This window comes from Mustela putorius, unplaced genomic scaffold, assembly GCF_011764305.1.
Source record: "Mustela putorius furo isolate JIRA1106 unplaced genomic scaffold, ASM1176430v1.1 tig00000873_pilon_pilon_pilon, whole genome shotgun sequence".
In the NCBI taxonomy this organism is placed as follows: Eukaryota; Metazoa; Chordata; class Mammalia; order Carnivora; family Mustelidae; genus Mustela; species Mustela putorius.
Window position 1 is genome coordinate 4,886,239 of NW_025421504.1, and position 15,597 is coordinate 4,901,835.

Below are 15,597 nucleotides of genomic sequence, written 5' to 3' on the forward strand. Positions count from 1 at the left end.
TAAATGCCACAGAAAAATTATTGAAGGGCACCCTCAACTGTCACGGTCCCAGTGACGACTTCATGTTTGGGGATGAATCAGGCGGAGTGCAGAAATGATGCGTACTATCACAGTCTCTCCCCACATCCTCCCAGATACTGGCGTGGAATGTGGGACGGTGAGGAAGCTGGCTGCCCGGGGCTGGGGTGGCTCAGTCGTTAAGCCTCTGCCTTTGCCTCAGGTCATGATCCCAAGGTCCCGGGATGGAGCCCAGACTCCCTGCTTGGTGGGAAGCCTGCTTCTCCCTCTCCCACTCCCCCTGCTTGTGTTCCCTCTCTCACCGTCTCTCTGTCAAATATATAAATTAAAAAATCTTAAAAAAAAATAAAAAGAAAGAAAAGGAGAGGGCTCTCTGGAGCTAGAGCTATTACAGTCGCCCTCACCCGGTGGTGTTAGCAGGAGCGCTCGCGAATTAAAAAGCTCAATTAAAATTATTTCCCTGTCGAATGGTGATACAATTTTACAAATGCTTTTTCTTAGTGTCTAATTGGTATTTAATTACCAGGGGATTCTAGTCTCCCTTGTGTGTCCATGAGAGATAAAGTTGCCTTTCCATTAGGAGGACTTAAAGACTTCACCCTGTGGCTAAGCCTCGGATGCCAGCCTTGAATTTCCCGGCTCCCTGCTCCTGGCCGCACAGTCAGATCTCCAACAACCTGACCGTGTTTGTGTGGCGACTGTTTTGGAACAGCAGTTCGACATCTGTGGAGGAGTGGAAAGAAGGAAGACACTGTCAGGTGGGGAAGGGGAGCGAGGTGCTGAAATGCTGTCCCATCAAAGGGGACCTGGCTTAAGAGCTGGGAAGCGTGTGTTGGTGTCTGTCTTCTGTCTTTGCACTAGCCCTGAGAGCCCACTTGTGTGAACCTTCCCGGGCAGTCACTGGAAAGACGATTAATGTTTCATCCAAGAAAGGAGCATATGTGTCTGAAAGCACTGATTCCCTAGGGAAGCGTTCCACTTATCTGTGTCTGAGTAATTCATCGCCCCAAATCGTGGTGGCTTGAAGCAGGGACTTACTGGGTTCACCGTGGGTTGACGAGGCTCAGATGGGTGATTCACACTTGGGGACTCCTGTGGTTACAGCCGCAGCGGGGCTCACTGTCCGAGATGGCCCTCCCGTGTGGTGACAGCTGTGGCTGGCGCTCAGGGAAGAGTCCAGCTGGAGCTGTGGGCCAGAGCGGCTCCCTGGGTCTCTCCGTGTGACACGGCCGCTGGGTTACAAGGAGGAGTGTCTGAGGAGCAACCATTCTGGGAGACTCAGGCAGAAGCTGGCGGGGCTTCCCATGCCCCAGCCTTGGAAGTCCCAGAACCTCACCTGTGCCACATGCTAGGGCTCAAACAAATCACTGAGTCCTGCTCAGATTCCAGGGGAGGGGATCAGGGCCCCTATTCCACAGCGTGAGGAGCCACATCAGCTTCTAGATAGAGAAGGAATTGAGGGCGGCCATTTTGGAGAGTCTTGGTTCCTTACCTCAGGAAATAAACATTGGTGCAACTTTATTTTAAGATTTTATTTATTTATTTGAGAGAGAGAGAGAGAGGGAGCACAAGTAGGGGTGGGCAGAGGCAGAGGGAGAAGCAGACTCCCCGCTGAGCAGGGAGCCCCAACGTGGGGCTTGATCCCAGGACTCTGGGAATCATGACCTGAGCCCAAGGCAGACGCTCCACCGACTGAGCCACCCCGTTGCCCCAGAGTTGGTGAGACTTTAGAGAACTGCTTAGCCCTGAAGGAAACTGGTTTGTGGCTTAAAAGTGGACTCCTTCCGCCACCCCCACCCCCAGCCAGCTCAGTCAGTGGAGCACGGGACTCTTGATCTCGGGGGTTATAAATTCGAACCCCAAATTGGGTGTCGAGATTACTTAAAAATAAAAATCTTAAAAAAAAAAAAAAAAAGAACAGACTCTTTCCAGAATGTTTTCAGGAACTCGGGTGCCTTGTTAATCAAGGCCCCGGCTTCCTTGATCTTTGTGCTTGAACTGAAACCAGCGGTCTCTGCATGACAACCACTTATCCTTCACCCGCTCTCTCTGCTGGGGGCTGCCGACTTTCCACTTTCCTCTTAACACAAGTGGTTCGCTCAGAATCAGTGCCAGGCAGTGTGTGCTGACTTTCACTAAGGGGCCACTTTCACTAAGGAAACGTCTTGTTGACCTGCACATGAGCAAAAGGTTTTATTTTTTTCTAATAGCTGCCACCAGCTGTGTTGTGTCAAAATTCCAGTCCTCACCGGGCAGAAAGCTCTCGGTTAAGGCACCTCAGTCTGCCTTCCCGCCATCTTTGGATGCTAACGGCAGGACTCCCTCTGGTGTTGAACACTTGTTCTTTTTTTTTTTTTTTTTTTTTAAGATTTTATTTATTTATTTGACAGAGAGAAATTACACGTACACTGAGAGGCAGGCAGAGAGAGAGAGAAGGAAGCAGGCTCCCTGCTGAGCAGAGAGCCCAATGTGGGACTCGATCCCAGGACCCTGAGATCATGACCTGAGCCGAAGGCAGCGGCTTAACCCACTGAGCCACCCAGGTGCCCCGAACACTTGTTCTTTTTAAAAAGTCAAAGTTTTCTCAGATTGCGCCCCATCCTTCCCCTCCCCAGGCCAGGCCTGAGGCCCCGGTGGGAAGAAGCGTGTGGGACACGTATGTGTCTGCTATCTCTGTGCCCCCTTCTTCTGTGCTTGCTTCTAGGAGGTTGAGGCCGAGAAGAGAGAAGGAAACCGGATGTGCTCCCTCTGGTGCCTGGCCGGTGGCCGTGATGTGGTTGTCCCCGGCTCTGGGTCTTCACTCACTGCTGATCTAGCTCAGTCTCTAGAGCGGAGTTCCCCGTTCTCAGCACTATTGACATTTGGGGGGCTGGACCATTCTTTGTCCTGGGGTCCTGGCCTGGGCATAGTTTAGCAATATCCCTGGCATCTGGCCACTGGATGCCTGTAGCTCCTCCCCGGCTTTGTAACCCAAAATGTCTGCAGGCATTGCCAAACGACCTGGTTCAGAGCCAGTGCCTTGTAGACGTGATGGGACAAGCAGGGGCCCCACAGGCCTGCCCACGAGACCCTCTCTCCCAAAGGGCTCCCCTGAGTTACACATTCTTGCCCATCACTCTGTGACAACACGCAGAGCGTTACCACCCAGCAGGGCTCACCTGAGCTTTGGGATCTAAGAGTTTTATTGGGGTTTCACTGTGTAGGCCCCTTGATTAAATCACCGGCCACCAGTTGAATGCAATCTCCAGCCCCCTCTGTTCCCTGCAGATTGAGCTCAAATCACGTGGTTTATCATCGGTGATCTGGCAGGGGAGGGCTGGGGGAACCCACCATGAATAGCAGACATTCTTGTCACTTGGGAAATTCCAAGGATTTAGAGGTGACCTCTCAGGCCCCGGGGACAAAAGCCAGCCAAGTTCTTGATTACACGAAGGCTTTGCAGCGTCAGTGCTGAGTGACCTTCCAGCCAGCCCATCAGCTGGTAGTCCTCTGAACTTAAAATGTGGGATACGGGGCGCCTGGGTGGCTCAGTGGGTTAAAGCCTCTGCCTTCAGCTCGGGTCGTGATGCCAGGGTGCTGGGATTGAGCCCCACATCAGGATCTCTGCTCAGCGGGGAGCCTGCTTCCTCCTCTCTCTCTGCCTGTCTCTCTGCCTACTTGTGATCTCTGTCTGTCAAATAAATAAATAAAATCTTTTTTTAAAAAAAGTGGGATGCATTTTATTCTTGGTAGTGGGGTCTGGTAGGTCATTCTTGGAAGACAGGAAAGACCTCACTGGGCACCTCCCTCCAGCTGGTCATACACGCACCACCTCATAACTCTGAGCCGGTGCTGTCATGGTCAACTGTGTTACGGATGAAGAAACACAGGGAATGCCCCAGGTGATCCAGCAGAACCCAGACGGACTGCAGGTGCATCAGACCCCAGAGCTGTCCCCTCATGGACCGGGGAGCCCTGACTCCGGCCCCGAAGGGCACAGTGTCCTCACTCCCCCAGCTCCCCACACAGCCTCCCCAAACGCCTGTCTGCCTCCTGCAAAGCCCTCCCAGTTCTGGTGCCGTCCTGCGGGCGGGAGAGGCTGCCCTCTTCTCATCTGGGACAACTCTGCTCTCTAATTCCAATCTTCTCGGCTCCCACTCCTTCTGAGAACAGGGAGGACCTTGGGATCTGAGAACTGGACCCCTGTCACCATCTCTCCCTGGCCTAGAACATTCTGCTTCCTCAGCTGACCTCAGCCCCCACTCTCACGGCTGGGGCTAGACTACACCGTTTCTCCTATGGTGAGGTCCATTATGCCCATCTGTCCTGTCTCCTCCCTCCTATGGCCACACTTTCATTCAGCCCTACCTTTCTTTTTTTATTTTAACTTTTAAAAGTTTCTTTCTTTTAAATAATCTCTACACCCCACCTGGGGCTCAAACTCACAACCCTGAGATCAAGAGGCACAGACTCTACTGACTGAGCCAGGCACCCCTCAGCCTTCTTTTTCTTTTTCTTTTTCTTTTTTTTTTTTTTAGATTATATTTATTTGAGAGAAGAGAGTGCCCACGCGCACACAAAGCAGGGGGAGCGTGGCCGAGGGAGAGGGAGAAGCAGACTCCCCGCTGAGCAGAGAGCCCACTGAGGGACTCGATCCCAGGACCTGGAGATGACAACCTGAGCCCGAGGCAGATGCTTCACTGATTGAGCCACCCAGGCGCTGCCCCCGACCTTGGCCTATCTTCGAACCATCTGCTAAGAGTCCCACTCCTCTGGCTTCAGGCAGCGCCCCCATCCCCCAACCAGCCAATCCACCATCACCCGGCTGAGGCCAGTTTCCTGGCTTTCCTCTCTCTCCCTTCACCCCCTCAGGGTCTGTTTTCTCCCATTACCGATTCTCTGTACTCAGTTTTTTGTTGGGGCACCTGTGGGGAGCTCAGTGGGTTAAGTGTCTGACTCAATTTTGGCTCAGGTCTCCATCTCAGGGTCATGAGATCGAAACCCAAGTCAGGCTCTGTGCTCAGAGAAGTCTGCCTTGAAGTCTCCTCTCTCTCCCTCTGCCCCTCCCCACGACTCAACAAATAAATAAATAAATAAATAAATCTAAAGCAATGGATGTGGGGGGTGCCTGGGTGGCTCAATGGGTTAAGCCTCTGCCTTTGGCTGAGGCGATGATCTCAGCGTCCTAGGATCGAGTCCCGCATCGGGCTCCCTGCTCAGGGGGGCGTCTGCTTCTCCCTCTGCCTCTGCCACTCCCCTTGCTTGTGCTCTCTTGCTCTCACTCTCTCAAAAAAAAAAAAATAAATAAAATCTTTAAAAATAAATAAATAAAAATAATGTAACGAATGTGGTTCCTTTTCCCGATGGCCTCCTGACGAATAAATACATACAAACATTTCCCACCTCCCTTCACTTGATAGCTCATATGAGCCAGACCCTGTTCTAACTGCCTGACATGTATGAACAAGCTTACCCATCGCAAACCCTTCTAGTAGGAGCTACTGCTACCGCGGCCATATAGGAGAAAAAAGGAGGCAAAAGAAGATAGAATTATTTGCTCAAGGTCATGCAGCTGATAAGAGTTGGCTCCCAGAATCTGGGTTCCAAGACCACGCCCATTCTCTGCGACCTGCTTCCTCTGGGACAGTCCCTGGGGCCACAAGAGACTCCACTCCCCATAACGTCTTCAGTGTGGGAATGGACCGTAGCTATCGCTGGGTGTTTGTACTGTTTGGGGGTTTTCACTGTTAAAGAGCCTAGACCCTCTCGGACCTGAAATGTGGCACACTTGAGTCAGGCACCTCGTGACTTTCTCCATTATTTGGTTCATGACTTGTTATAACCTGTACCCTTCATGTTCGTCTCCTACCTTCTCAGGCTCTTCCGCCTCCAGCTTTTTTCCTCCTTCCCTGTCTTTCTCTTTGACCTCCTCTTGCCAGTGCTGCTAGAAACGTGGTGATATGGGCAAGGAATCATCTCTTGTTTGGAAGGAGCTTCCTCAGAAGCTCTAGAAGGCACTAGAAAGCACCAGAAGGTTTCTCCTCGAACCTAAGTCTTCAACGACATATGGATATTTGTGAGACCTTGTCGTGCCTCCAAAGGCCTCCAGCAAGAGTTACTGAAAACCCCGCGAGAGGTGGGTTCGGTCCTACTGAGGACTCTTCACTGTGATTCCATTTCAGGTTTTCCAGCGGCCAGCCCGGCAGCTGCTCCCTACCACTGTCCTTGCTGAAGTTGGGAAGGGTCACTCCCTGCGTGCTTGGCTCTGTCTGCTCAGTATTTCGCTCTTGCCCCCAGCATGGTTTCTGGTGTCCTATAGAGAGAATCAGCTCCGAGATCCAAGTTGGTATTATTTTTAGAAATAAAGATCATTCCGTCTCAGCTTGCTGAGGCCTGTTCGGAGAAAGAAAACAGAGAGCGGCTTCATATTTTTCCAAAGTTCAAGTTGGAGTGGTGCATCGTGGAGGCAAAATTCCTGAATCATTGCCTGAACTGTTCTCTTTTGTTCCAAAGATGACCTTGTCTTCCAAATCATTCATCCATCGGGGGACGAGGCTGCGCAATCCTCCCTTTGTCTTACTCAGACCCTTCTTGGACCCTTCTTCCCGCCCGACCTGAACCTGTCCAGCACCCGCCTCGTCTTCACGTTTTTAGAACAGAGGAGATCCTGTTTCTACTGTTTGTGCTGAATCAGCAGTGCGCTAACAGCACGATCGTTGTTTTACACTTAAGGACTGAAATTAGGTTGAATATGGAAAATGTCACCTTGTGGTGAGCAGAGCGGTTTTGTTCTTGTGGGAACACCTCTGTGGCTCTGGCACCTCAAGAATCACAGGGCTCTTACAGAGAAACAGACTGAACCTGGTCAAGGGAAGAAGCCTCACTTCTTGAGGCTTGAGAAGACCTTCTTTACAAAATGAGCAGAGGGGGGCACCTGGGTGCCTCAGTCAGTTAAGCATCGGACTCTTAACTTCAACTCAGGTCATGACCTCAGGGTTCTGAGATCGAATCCCATGTTGGGCTCCATGCTGGATATGGAGCCTGCTTAAGATTTTCTGTCCCTTGGGGCGCCTGGGTGGCTCAGTGGGTTAAGCCGCTGCCTTCGGCTCAGGTCATGATCTCAGGGTCCTGGGATCGAGTCCCGCATCGGGCTCTCTGCTCAGCAGGGAGCCTGCTTCCCCCTCTCTCTCTCTGCCTGCCTCTCCATCTACTTGTGATTTCTCTCTGTCAAATAAATAAAAAAAAAAGATTTTCTGTCCCTTTCCCTCTGCCTGTGCCCACCTCCACTACAGCTCACTCTCTCTCTCTCTAAAAAAAAAAAGAGAGAGAGAGAGACACCTTTCTTCTAATTTCAGATCCTGTACCAGTCAGAGTTTTCCAGAGAAATAGAACCAACATTATATATAATATAAACATTGTATGTAGATTGACATCCAAAATCTGATGGGGTAAGGTGGCTGACTGGAGACTCAGGGAAGAGATGCAGTCTGAGTCCAAAGATAGTCTGCTGGCAGAATTCCCTCTTGTTCTGGGAAGTAATCTCTGTTCTATTCTAGGCCTTCAGCTGATTAGATGTGGCCCACCCACATTACAGAAGGTAATCTCAAAAATCCACCAGTTTAAGTGTCAATCTGAGGGGCACCTGCGTGGCTTAGCTGATTAAGCATCTGCCTTCAGCTCAGGTCATGATTCTGGGGTCCTGGGATTGAGCCCCACATCAGACTCCCTGCTCAGCGGGAAGTCTGCTTCTCCCTCTCCCACTCCCCCTGCTTGTGTTCCCTCTCTCACTGTCTCTCTCTGTCAAATAAATAAATAAAATATTCTTTAAAAAAATCAAATAAATAAATAAATAAATAAATAAATGTCTGATCCAAAATTACCTTCATCTGGGGCACCTGGCTGGCTCAGTTGGTAGAATGGGTGACTCTTGATCTCAGGGTTGTGAGTTTGAGACCCACGCTGGGTGTAAAGATTAATTAAAAATAAAGTCTTAAAAAAAAAAAGTTTCCCTGGGCGGCTTAGTTGGTTAAGCGTCTGCCTTCGACTCAGGTCATGATCCCGTGGTCCTGGGATCGAGCCCCACATCGGGCTCCCAGCTCCACTGGGAGTCTGCTTCTCCCTCTGACCTTCTCCCCTCTCATGCTCTCTCTCTCTCTCTGAAATAAATAAAATCTTTAAAGAAAAAAAAAAAAACCTTCACAGAACTATCTAGAAAGATGTTTAACCAAATGCCTGGGCACAGTGGCCCAGGCCAAGTGGACACATCAGATGAACCAAGGTAGACCCCCAGGAATTCACACAAGGAAAAGAAATGAGCAGAAGCTTAGTAGGTACAACCCTGTCTCAGCTTGAGGTCCCGCAGCAGGAAGCACCGAGACAAGAATGTGTGGAGTTTATGTGGCGTGAAACCAGGGAGCAACGAGAGGGGAGACGTAAGGGAAGGAAGGTGGCATGGGGGGGGGCTGTGTGACTGAGCAGGTTATAGCCCGGGACAGCGGGGGAGCCCTCAGAGTTGTCCCCAGGGAGTGGCGAGGGGCTGGGCTTTCACAGCCCAGCTCTCTGGGCTGCCCGGTGACTCGCTGGACCCAGGCCTGTGGGGGCTGGAGTCTGAAGCCCCCCCGGCAGCGTGAGCGGTGAGAGGGCCCCGGAGGGGGCAGCCCTCAACCCGGGCCACTTTGAAACACGGGGGAGATCTGTCAGCGCTCACTTTGTCTCCACAAAAATACACACAGGTCAATTTTCTTCTCTCTCTTTCTTTTTTCTTTTTTTAAAGTAGGCTCCATGCCCAGTGTGGAGCCCAAAGGGGGGCTTGAACTCATGACCCAAGATCGAGACCTGAGCCAAGATTAAGAGTCAGATGCTTAACTGACTGAACCACCCAGCAGCACCCCTGCCACAGATCGTTTCTTTTCTTCTTCTTCTTCTTTTTTTAAAGATTTATTTATTTTATCGGGGAGGGGCAGAGGGAGAAGGAGAGAGAATCTCAAGCAGGCTCCCTGCTCAGCGCTGAGCTCCATCTTGCGACCAGGAGACCCCCAAGTCGGGAGCTCAGCACTCAACCGGCTGAGCCTCCCAGGTGCCCCCTCCGCGACGTCCATCTGTGAATCGGTTTCTTGCCACATCGTTCCAGCCGCAGATCATCTGGGGTTCCTTAAGAAGACAACTTTTGGAGGGCTGCCCAACAGTCCACCGCGTGGAGGGGCCATCGCTCAGTCAGCTGTCGTGGCAGGCTGTGCTAACCCGGCAGGACCCAGTAATGGGACCACGTGGCAGCAACCGCTCCAGGAGCTCAAGGACAGTAGGGGGCACTATGGAGGGACTAACTGGTTAACCCCAGACCTTGTCTCCCCTTTTCTGGAGCACATGGCTGCCCAGCTAGAGGTGAACGACTCCTGCCTCCTTTGCAGCTGGGGTCACCCCAGGACTGAGTTTTGCTAATGGAATGTGAAGAAGGGGCGCCTGGGTGGCTCAGTGGGTTAAAGCCTCTGCCTTCGGCCCAGGTCATGATCTCAGGGTCCTAGGATCGAGCCCCACATTGGGCTCTCTGCTCAGCGGGAAGCCTGCTTCCCTTCCTCTCTCTCTGCCTGCCTCTCTGCCTGCCTGTGATCTCTGTCTGTGAGATAAATAAATAAAATCCTTTAAAAAGAAAGAAGTGGATTGTGAAGATTTACATGTGGAACTTTCCCAACAGCTGTCTAAAAGAAATTGCCTCGGCCTGGACTTTCCCCCACTCCTCCCGAGGGATGGGAGAGGGGCTGCCCAGAGCACCTGGTAAGCCCAATAATGAGATTGGCAGGGCCACCGGCTCACCGGGGTCCCTGGATGACTTTGTGGAGCAGAGTCTGCCTGACCCTAGTGTACCAATACCCGAGAGAGACAAGAAACTTGAACCCCTCGCTGTCTTCCGGGGTCTTTGTATCTCTGCAGCTCACCCTCTGCCTTAACAAAGACTCAGGCAGGCAAACTGTTCCAATGCAAGGGCCACACGGGAGCGTGAGGAGGGCGAGGGTGAGGGCTAGGGTCCAACTGGGAAAAGAGAAACCATTCTGAAGGTTCAAAACGGAGGGAGGGAGGGAGCTGCACGTAGCCGACGGGTGACAGCGATGTAGGAAGAGGCTGAGAAGCCAACCAGGGGGCTGTGAGGCAATCTGGTGCAGAGTGACAGCCAGGGGAGATGACGGGCAGAGCCCTGGGCAAAAGTGAAGGTCAAGGCCAAAAGCATGGAGTTCATGTGTAATGGGCCCGGGAGTCATGGAGAAGGAGCAGCTGATGGTAAGATCCCCGGCGGAGCAGCCAGCAAGGAAAGACAGACCCCACTTCTTCCTCCTACCTCCAGCCTCCTGCCAGCACCCCCCACTGGCCAAAGCCAGCGCAGGTTAGCTGCCCTGGGAGCCGGGAAGGTTCTCCCTGCAGTCCTACAGAGGCTGGGGACAGGAGCCAGGACCAGCCAAGGAAAGGAAAAGCCAAAGCAGAGTGTTCAAGCACAAGAAGGAGCTTTCCAGATGGTTGACCCCAAGAACAGGCCTTCTCAGCCCAGACATCACGTCCAAAGACAGTCAGGACTTCCGGGTCCACTGTGATAGAGAAGTTGGTAGAAACTGCCGCCCCCACTGGAGAAAATTGGGACGAATCTGTTAAATATTTGGCCCTGGAGAGCAAACTTGAGAGCTGTGACGGATGCACCATCACAGGGGAGCAAAGTAACCGAAATTTCCAGTTACCCAGCCTCTTCCCTGAGGGCGTCTTCATGTCCACGCTGGGCATGGGGGGTGGTAATGTCCAAGCAGAAAGCAGCAGTTTTTTTGTTTGTTTGTTTTTGATTTTTAAAGATTTTATTTATTTATTTATTTGACAGACAGAGATCACAAGTAGGGAGAAAGGCAGGCAGAGAGAGACGGAGAAGCATGCTCCCTGCCGAGCGAGAGCCCGATGCGGGGCTTGATCCCAGGACCCTGGGATCATGACCTGAGCCGAAGGCAGAGGCTTTAACCCACTGAGCCACCCAGGCGCCCCAGAAAGCAGCAGTTTTAACTAAAACGACAGACAGCTGTCAGAATCTGGGCCGCCAAAGTGCCTGGGACTTTAGGGGTCAAAGTCCTTGGAGAGGTCATAACTGCCCAAATCCACGAACAAATTATTTTCCAGTTGCCGACTGACTCTTAAACGGTGCCTATACCTGGGCAGGACTCCAAGTAACCGGGCAGAGACTAGCAGGAGACACATGGGACAGGATGAAAAGGGAGTCCCGGAAGAAGAGAGAATGAGACAGAAGCAATCTTTGAAGAAACTCGGCCAAGAATTTTCAAATCTGTTGAAAGACATCAAATCACAGGCTCCAGAAAGTCCATGCACCTCCGCAGAGAAAACACTCGGAGCTCCCTCACCAAATGGGATTATGTGAGAAGTCAGCATGAGATCACTAGAAATTTCCCCAAGTTTGAAAATCACATGACACGCTTCTACAAACAGAACAAAGAAGAAATCACAGCAGCAATGACAAAGATGTTGACCTACAAGAAACCACGAAACTGTGTTATTTTCAACAAACGGCAAACTGTTCCGGAAGCCACATACCCAACGTGTGGCCCAAGGTGGGAAACCAGATGGGCAGGGAGACTTAGGCCAGGTCAGGCTGATGCGTTTGGGCTCGTAGGCAAGTGGAAAGCCCTGGAGGCCTTTAACCGGGGGATCTGGGGCACAGATTACCGGAGGAGGAGAAGAACGGAAGGTGGAAGCAAGGGGACCGCTGGCCAAAATGAGAGACCAACAGCTATCAGCCAGTATCACTCACTGAGTCTACAAATACATGTAGAGCACCTACTATGTGCCGCGGCCCTGGGATAGGCACTGGGGATAACTTTTCCCAGACAGATTTTGGGAGACATCTGGATGCTACATTAATTATTTACATAGAAAATAAAGTTGGGGGGAGCACCTGGCTGGCTCAGTTGGTGGAGTGTGCGACTCTTGATTCCGGGGTTGTGAGTTCGAGCCTCATATCAGGCATAGAGATTGCCTTTTTTGCTTTAAATTTTTTTTTAAAAAGATTTTTATTTATTTATTTGATAGACAGAGAGAGATTACAAGTAGGCAGAGAGGCAGGCAGAGAGAGAGGGGGAAGCAGGCTCCCCGCTGAGCAGAGAGCCCGGTGTGGGGCTCGATCCCAGGACCCTGAGATCATGACCTGAGCTGAAGGCAGAGGCTTAAACCACTGAGCCACCCAGGCACCCCGCTTTAAATTTAATTTAATTTTTTTTTTTTTTTTTTTTTTTTTTAAAGAGAGAGAACACACACGCAGTGGCAGGGAGGGGCAGAGGCAGAGGCAGAGGGAAAATCTCCAGCAGGCTCCCTGCTCAGCACGGAGTCCAGTGCAGGGCTTGATCTCATGACCTTAAGATCACAACCCAAGGTGAAATCAACACCCAGATGCTCAACCAACTGAGCCACCCAGGCGCCCCCAAATGTTCATTTTTCATTGAAGCATCACATTAAAACAGAACACAGCTCTGCTCTTCTTGATCCCAGGCTGAGATTAACCACCTCAGCTGAGGGTGCTTCTGGTGACAGCAGGTGCCCAAATCTCAGCTTCATCCTGGGACAGTCTGGGAGTCTGGGGACCGTGAGATGGCTCCCAAACGGCTATCTCAAATTCATCTTTCATGGCTTTCCTCCCCATCTCATCAGTGGAGGACAAGGGGTGTCTGTAGGAACTTTGGCACTGGGCTTGGGAAGGTGAGTACTTTGCAATCTTACATTCTGTGATTTCTTATCAGAGACGCCTACAACCAAGATGGGCTGGCCACACCTGCTGGATTCAGACGGATCCAGTCCACAGATAGGGACGCAAGGACGAACAGAGCTGTCCCTGCCGTGGGGAGTTAAATCTAGGAGGGAGATAAACAATCACCCAACCAGTGGGGACCAGTCGGGGACAGGCTGAGCTGCTCTCCCAGCCGTCCTGTCCTCACCTGCGTGTGTAACCAGAGCAGGGGTGGGTGGTCTAAGGCTGGCCAGGTCAGCCAGTGACATCTTCTGTCTCAGGATGCACAGTGGATGTCCCTGGGGTTGTCATTTCCTGACAGTGGAAGACCAGGGGGAGGAGAGGCCAGGGCATAGCACACATCACTTCTGTTCTCCTTCAACTGGCCCAACATGGTCAAGGGGCTTGTATCAGGAAGGCTGGGCCAGGACCCCAGCTGGGCTGGTAATAGGAAGAAGGGAGAAAGTATACAGGGTCACAACTGGTGGTCTTTACAAAATATAAATTTGCCAGTGTGACCAGCGTCTAAGAGAGAAGCACATATTGCTGGGAGAGCCAATACCAGGGGACTTTGATCTGGTCAGAGAGGTCTGAGAAGGCGCTCTAGGGCCGAGGATGAATAAGAGCAGAGCAGGTGGTAAGGAGGGGAGAGAACAGCATGTGCAAAAGCCCTGTGGCAGCAGGGGACAAGGCCAATGCCGAGCTAGATGAGACCAATCAGGGTGATGCTGACTGGAAGAATAAGAGGATAAAACTGAAGACACGGAAATGGGCACCATCACAAGGCGGCGTGTCTTTATCCTAAAAGTGCCAGGCAGCCACAGATAGGTTTTGAGGGAAGTCGCTAGCACACCTGTATATGCAAAGCTTGCTCCAGTTTATGTGCAGAATCCATTACTTAGTCTTTTCCAAACTTGTTGAATCAGAAGCAGCAGAAGGAAGCATAGACTCCCATCCATCGGGTGATTCTCAGGACAGGTTAAGTGGAGGAGGTCCCGGATGAGAAAGAGGTCACTTCAAAGGAACCCGCAGGGTTGCTTTTTGCCCTCTGCAGTAGGCAGAATAAGATGCTGACATCCTCTCCCCAGGACCTGTAAAGAGGTTACTTTGATTGGTGATAGGGACTTCACAGATGTGACGTGAAGGTCCTCTACTGGGGAGATGATACGGCATATCCTGTTGGGTCCAGTGAAATCACAAGGGTCCTTATCAGAGACAGGAGTGTCAGAGTGGGGAAGCACATGACCATGGGAGCACAGAACAGAGACACAGAGAGGTTTGAAGATGCTGGTTTTCAAGACAGGGGCCACCAGCCACGAATGCATGTAGCCCCTGGAGAGCGAAAAAGACAAGGAAACAGATTCTCCTCCTGAACCTCCAGAAAGAATGCAGCCCTGCCAACACCTTGATTTTAGGGTTTATGGCCTCCAGGACTGGAAGGTCCTACATTTGTGTTGTTTTAGGCCACTCTATTTGTGGCAGTTTGTTATTGCAGCAAGAGGGGAAAAATGCACCTGCTATCAGATTACCTAAGTTATTCATTTATTGTGTTTGTTCATTTTTTAAAAAAATCTCTCTTCTGATAGATTGTACCCCTCCAGGGTAGGAGGTTTTGTCTTTTTTTTTTTTTTTTTTCCCTAAAGTATCCCAAACACCTAAAACGGACCTGGCAAATAGCAGGTGTTGAGTAAATGTTAACACATGGGTAAGTGGATGGATGTAGAAAGTGAGGGAAAGAAAAGAGTAAAAGATGATAAATCGTGGGATTTATTGGCTGGGAACCTCATGGTCATGTTCATGCACAGAGGAAATAGAGGAGGAGCTACAGTTTAAGGAGACTTGAGGACATGAACATGGTACAGGGGTTCTGGGGGACACAGATAGGAAAATGTGAAGGGAAGTGGTTTCCTTTTGTTTTAGAAGGGACTGAGGCTTGGGGCCCCTTGCGAATTCAGTCAGTAGAGTTTGTGACTCTTGGCCTCAGGGTTGTGAGTTTGAGTCCCATGTTTGGTGTAGAGATTACTTAAAAAAAAAAAAAAGATTAAAAATAAAAAAAGGTGAGGGGCACCTGGGTGGCTCAGTGGATTAAAGCCTTTGCCTTCGGCTCAGGTCATGATCTCAGGGTCCTGGGATGGAGCCCCACATTGGGCTCTGCTCAGCAGGGAGCCTGCTTCCTCCTCTCTCTCTATCTGCCTCTCTGCCTCCTTGTGATTGCTCTGTCAAATAAATAAAATCTTAAAAAAAAAAAAAGGTGACAAGGTTTATGGTTAAATAATTTGGGGGCACCTGGGAGGCCCAGTTGGTTAAGCATCCAACTCTTAGTTTTGGCTCAGGTTGTGATCTCAGGATGCGGGATGGAGCCCCACATTGGGCTCCGGGCTCCGCATGGAGCCTGCTTAAGATTTTCTCTCTCTCTCCCTCTGCCCCTTGCCACCCCCAACCCCACTCAAGCACTCTCTCTCTCTCTCTAAAATAAATACACAAAATCTTTAAACAATAATAATAATTTGGCTTAGGCTGTTTTAACTCATGGGCTTTAAAAAATTTTTTCATTTCATTTTATTTTATTTTTATTTAACCCGTCCCAAGGGGAGGGAGGGGGTGGGTTGGGCAGTCATTCTGGAAAGCCAGCAGAATGCAGATCAGGCAGCTATGGGCCCCAGGGTGGTTCAGTTTCCAGATCCTGAAGCTTCGGAACTGTGAGCCTTCCTGAGGTCATGAGTCACAATCTATTATTCCCTCAGGCCCAGTGTCACGGCATGCAGAGCCCCTAGAAGATATTTGCATCAGATGGTACCGGGTGTGTTGAGAAGCACGACACAAGCCTCCGTCCCAGATCC